Here is a 6,707-nt window from a genome sequence, read left to right on the forward strand (position 1 = left end):
TACAGACCCTGAACTAAATTAATCTCCCCTAAATTCTAAACTCTGAGGATGACATAGGGCAAGTATGAATTTAAAAAGGGGACCAGACGGGCACATATTTATCTTGGAACTTTTCAATAAAACTCTACTTGACATTGTTTTAATAATTCCTACATTATCAGAGTCATATAAGAATTATTTTACTCATTGGAAAACCCTGGGGATTTATTTCAACCATGACTATCATTTGATTTATGTGCCTGCTTCTCAGAGTTTGAAAATGGCCACTAAGCAGAGTTTATAAACTACAGAAACATCTTAAGGAAATTTTGTATTAGTAAATAAACAGAAACTGAATGTAAACTCAGTTTCAACATTTATACTCTACATCAAACAAGAAATAAAAATGCGAATGTCTTGAAGAATAAATACGTACATAAGGAAAGATATAAGGGTGAATAATGAAGAGCACAGAGGCATTCAAAGAACCTTTAAACACTAGTTCAATTAAAAAAATTTCATGTCCACTTCATCTAATACATGTTTCTCTATGTTACAATTTTCACAGACTCAGCATGCTTTTCTGGGCTGATGCCAACTCCTGTGTTTTTCAATTATTCTGATAGGAAAGGTGGATTGTTGATAATTTTTCTTCCTAAATTATGATTTTACCATGTACAAAAAATGTTGATTTATAATGTATTTTATTTTTCTTTGAATGACAGAACAGAGATGAATGAAAGAATTTTTTCCAAATGCTTTTCAAAATTGGACATTCATGCATGAGATAAAAGTTTGTAATGTCTAATTAAAATATTTCTATTTTGGGGCACCTGGGTGGCTCAGTTAAGCCTCTGCCTTCGGCTCAGGTTATGATCTCAGGGTCCTGGGATCAAACCCCGCATCAGGCTCTCTGCTCCGCAAGCAAGGAGCCTGCTTCTCCATCTCTCTCTGTCTGCCTCACTGCCTACAGATCTCTCTCTGTCAAGTAAATAAATAACATCTTTAAAAATAAATAAAATAAAATATTTCTATTTTATCTATGTCGTCAAAATATATTTATATTTTATCTATATCGTCAATGGGATATTAGTCATAAAGAAGAATAAAATTCTGTCATTCGCAGCAACATGGATAGAGCTAAAGGGTATTAGGCTAAGTGAAATAAGTCAGGCAGAGAAAGACAAATACCATATGATTTCACCCATATGTGGAGTTTAAGAAACAAGACAAAGGACCAATGAAAAAAACGAGAGAGAGAGGTACAAAGCAAGAAACAGACTCTTAACTAGAGAGAACAACTGATGCTTACCAGAAGGAAGTGAGGTGGGGTTGGACAAAATAGGTAATGGGGATTAAGGAAGGAACTTGGGATGAGGCCTGGGTGGTGTGACGCAGTGTTGGATCACTGTACTGTACATGTGGAACTAATATTACTCTGTATGTTAACTAACTGGAGTTTTTAAAAATGAGCAAAAAGAAAATTTTTATTTCTTTGGCTTCAATATTATTCATTTTTTACTTGGGAATTTGTGAATTTATGCAAATGATATCACTGAGGTGAATTTATTCAAATGACTAAAAAAGCTAGAAAATGATGATGTTGAGAAATAGCTGAAAGTAGCAATCTGAATTCTCTTACCACACTATAGTTGAGTGATTATGACATTTTGGCTGTAAATAAATACTATAAATACTATACTATAATATCACATTATTCAGTTTATGTGAAATACACATAATTACTTAAATTTGATGAAAAACATGGTACTAATTTGAAGCAATTATTTTTCTGAATGGACACTATGAAGTTTTTAAAATTTAAATTAATTGGAAATTTCATGGCTTTGTAATGAGATAAGGCACTAATTAGAGCCCTACATTTAACTTGGAAACATAGATGTATTTTGACTTTGGAGAAGAGAGAAGAGAAAGGAAGTAACAGACAAGTAATATGTAAAGAAAAAGAGAGAGAAGAGGAATGGAGAGAGAGAGAGAGAGAAAGCACTGATAATATTCCTTATTTTTAAATTTTTTTTAGCCTTTTATTGTGATTGTATACTTGTACTTTGCCTGAAGAAAACATTCATCATAAACAAGGTTTACGATGTTGTCTGTTTCCATTCCTGACATTTTGTGTACCGATTTTTTTTTTCTATTAAAGATTTTGAGGAACACTTTAAAAAAAATAGAAATTGAAATTAAAATTAAATGGCCATATACTGAATGACAGAAAGAAAGAATAAAAGGAAACATCTAAAGTAACAAAGCTTTGTTTTTGTGGTTTAAATAACACAATTAATACTTGATACTTTGAAGGTAGAGATTTTAATTCATATATTGAATATTGAAATAGGAAAACTACAGGATACAGTTGAACTAAAACTTGGTCATCTTGATGACTAGTTTACTTTCCCATGGATTATTTTCTCTTAAATATTTGTCATGCTGAGACCATGTCTCTAGAGTATTAGTGACCAGTTAATTCAGTCAAGAAATTAAGCCAGTTAGGTCAGTGTTTTAAGATGGAGGATTTTCACACGCTCGATGGATGGTGGAGACACTAAGAATGTCTCTTATCTCTTCATTCCTTTCATGTAAATTGTCTTTACATCTAGCCTTCCCAGCCTTTTGGCATCCAGTCAGGTGAATAACTTAGTAAGTTGATATAAAATGAAGCACAGAGAAGAAGAACATGAACTTAATGTTAAGAGGTAAATTGTGATGAGAATGCACATGTTTTCTTGACTTCAGAATTAATACCTATCCTCAGCCATGGACCATATTTAGGCTTCTTAAATTAACCCAAAGACCTAATTGTTCCCAAAGAGCTAATGGTTCCCAGCACTTGTTAAACATTTCCATCAAGAAACCTTACTGAAATTGGAATGGAATTAGAAAACAAAATGGTACCTGCAGCAGATTTTCTTCTATAACACCAAAATTCCTTTTCTATTTCTGTTACATATTTTATAATCATTTTAACTTTACATTTCTTTCATGACACGGGTTTCTCAAACTTTATAGTAAAGTTGTCAATCTAGGAAGATGCTAGTATTTATCTTGTAGCTTCTGATCCCAGTCATCCAAGGTCCTCTGACCTTAGCTTGAAGACTGAGAACAAGGATAACCTGAGAGGGCAGTAGTAGCTCTGGCTTCAATTGTTACTAGGGTCAGTAACATTGAGTAAGATTGTCTTGTATCTTTAGGCTGCATTTTATCACTTGTAAATAACGGTTTTCAGTAGGTTATCCCTCAACTCCCTCTTTAATGAAGGTGTTAAACAGCAGAGTTATGCTGACTTGTATAATTTCTCAAAACTGTAATATACTCCTTATGTCAAAATATCACCCTCAATCATTAGTGAAATTAGCCTTATTATCTTAAATGACATTTATAACTCCCAAAACAATGAGAGGGAGCCATCTTGTGGTTTAGGCCCAGAGTGACTTACATTTATTAGCAAAGAATGTATATAATCTGCAAAAATATAATAGCCTTAGATACCTTATGAATGTGATCTAAATTTTTAATCTTTAGGTAGTTTTTAAAAACTCCAATTATGAGTATGAATAACTGTGTTTTAGACAATTTGGGGACTTGCTCAAAGCTAAGGTTATGCAGCAAAGAGGATGTTAGTGCTTGTAATTTATTTTGTGAAAACCTTTTGGTAGTTGTAATGCTTATTGAGGATACCAAAGGGGTTTGGGCTATGTCACTTAGAAATAAAAGAATAATGATATGAAGATAGATAATGCATATCACCTATTCTATTTTGTAATTATATTTCTGAGTCATAAGAATCAGTCTTTTTGATTTGTTAGGGGTTTGAATATGCTATATGGCAAGTGAGGGCGTCAGATTTTATTGCTTAGGAATATTATATAAAACACATTTTTTTAAATTAAAGATTTTTATTTATTTATTTATTTGACAGAGAGAGATCACAAGTAAGCAGAGAGGCAGGCAGAGAGAGAGGGGAAGAAGCAGGCTCCCCGCTGAGCAGAGAACCCCATGCGGAGCTTGATCCCAGGACCCTGAGATCATGGCTTTAGCAGAAGGAAGAGGCTTTAACCCACTGAGCCCCCCAATTGCCCCTATATATAACACATATTAAAAGGTATGCATGTTTAGCATAGAAAAAACAATTTAAGAGTTATTAAAAATATGCTCACAATTAAATACTATCACATTAATATGACTTTTTAAAGTTTACTTTTAGAAACTAAATTATATTGTCCATTAAGGTAAATAAATCATATGAACATAGTGTCTCCAGATCTATTTCTCTATGCTATAAAATAACATTATTCTTCTTTAGTTAACTTTCATAAACTATATGAACACAACATCTCAAATATAACCAATTCAACCACTAAATGGGTTCTGATTTTATAGATTCAGAGTAAATTACAAAGAATATAAATCTATATTTCTCATTCTTTTTTATTTGAAAAGGGAAAAAAACCCGAATAGCTGGAACTGGAAAAATATTTTAATTTGCTATATGCAACATATGAGTAGTCACAATTTCAGAAAAAAACGGAGTCTTATTTTAGAGATTATTGATTACCTAAGAATAATATAAACTCTACATAAAATAAGCTTCTTATTTTATGGTTCCTGCAGATGTTATTTCCTTCCTTGCTTTGCTCTTGAACGTGGAAGAAGCTTTCCTGTTTGCCATCCCTTGAGGTTTTCTCCCACTAATGAGTAAAGACTCAAAAAGATCTGTTGATAATGATTAGGAGAACAAAAGAAGCAGCCAGAGATAACAATATTATTAGCAGGTAGACTTGCAGTCCATCCTAGTATTTATTAAATAATAATATGTAAGATTAAAGGTGTATTTATTTCAAGGGATTTAATAATCTATTAGCAACCACATTCTGGCAATTAAAAAAAAATCTATGCTTTTGGTTTTCCACTCTGTTTTAAAGATTTCAGAAATTTAAATATATTCACTTTGTTTCCTATTTATATTTCATATCATATTTAGTTTTTGATTAGCTACGTAGCAAATACAATATTACGCTCGTAAGAGCAATCTTTCATAGAGTAAATATTTCGAACAATGTCAATTGGTATGAAATTACTTTTGGGGGGAGAAGTAATTCTTTTAAGAAAGACCCTATAAATCTATAAATGCAGTTATTTCTGCAACCAATCCTTTAGAAAAGCTTCCTCCCCCCACTCCCCAGAAGAAAATGGAATCTGACATCTACTCAAAAACTGAAAGAATGAATGTTATGGATGACTTAAAAAGAGACCTGTTTGTGGGCACCTGGGTGGCTCAGATGGTTGAGTGTCTGCCTTGGTCTCAGGTCACAATCTCAGGGTCCTGGGATCTAGTCCCATGTCAAGCTCCTAGCTCATCAGAAAGTCTGCTTCTCTCACTCTCCCTCTGCTTGTGCATTCTCTCTCTCTCTCTCTCTCTCAAATGAATAAATACAATTTAAACAAACAAACAAACAAACAAACAAAAAGCCCCCAGAGACCTGTTTGGAAGACCAAGAGCCATTAGGTTACACAAGTAAACATTGTCATTTGATTTCTCTCTGGTATTCCTTGTTTGGAGAACATGTTTTCAGACAGGTCATTTTTCATGTCACAGAATGGACTGTGAGTGAGCCTTCTTCCCCAGCCCGGCTTCCAGTCAGTCATGTGCTGAAGTGAATTTTTTAGAGCAGGCTACTGTGGCATAAAGAACATCCACTGAAGGAGACCCTGAGTTTCTCAGTGGGTAAAGTGTCTGCCTTCAGCTCAGGTGCTGATGTCCTGGGATCCAGCCCTGCATTGTGCTCTCTGCTCCACAGGGAGCCTGCTTTTCCTTCTCCCTTTGCCTCTCTCTTTTTCTCTCTGTGCCTCTCATGAAAAATAAATAAAATCTTAAAAAAAGAAATCGACTGAGGTAACTTAATTTTTGAATAAGGAAGCAGGAAAACAAAATACCTACAATCTAGTATCATGTAGTTCAGTAATGATGGCTTCCTTTTAATTTAAGATTTCTAAGGATGGGTAATTAAAAATGTAAACTGTGCAAAGTTACAAAAAATACACTTAGAAAATAGGAAAGCAACTGTTAGCAAGAATAAATTGTGATAAAATACCTGAAGAAAAATAATCAATTTAGTGGTATTTGAAATGGTGGATATAAATGAGAATAATACAAATATTCTAAATCGTGGTAATACACATTGATTTTTAAAAATCAGAGTTTACCAATAAGCTGTACTCACATTATGCTTATTCGTGTACATTTTTTTTTTAAGTATCTATCACATACAGATATCTCCAGCACTTGTACTTACAGATGACCTTGCCCAATTCTATGGAAGCATTCAGTCAAGAATCTGGTGACACTATATGACTATTCAAGCACAACTCAAGTGGTTAGTGAAGCCCAGCTCATCAGGGAAGATAATAATGTCAACTTTGCAAGGAATTTTCAATCTATCAATTTTCCTCAACCTTGGGCAGCCAATAAATATCTGAAATTCTGTAAAATATTGTTACATATAAATGATAGGTGCTCCAAAAAATGAGAGACAAGTTTTCACATACCATACTGCAGTATTTTCTTGGTTATTTTTTATACATGAATTTTCCTCTTTTTTCTTAACCACTAAACTCTAGTCTTCTCGTGTAGAAGGAAAAAATTCCAGATGAAAAACAAAACAAAACAACAGAACACCAATATTCCATTCTGAAATGGTCCTTATGGGTGA

This window comes from Mustela nigripes, chromosome 1 (genome assembly GCF_022355385.1).
Source record: "Mustela nigripes isolate SB6536 chromosome 1, MUSNIG.SB6536, whole genome shotgun sequence".
Taxonomy (NCBI): domain Eukaryota; kingdom Metazoa; phylum Chordata; class Mammalia; order Carnivora; family Mustelidae; genus Mustela; species Mustela nigripes.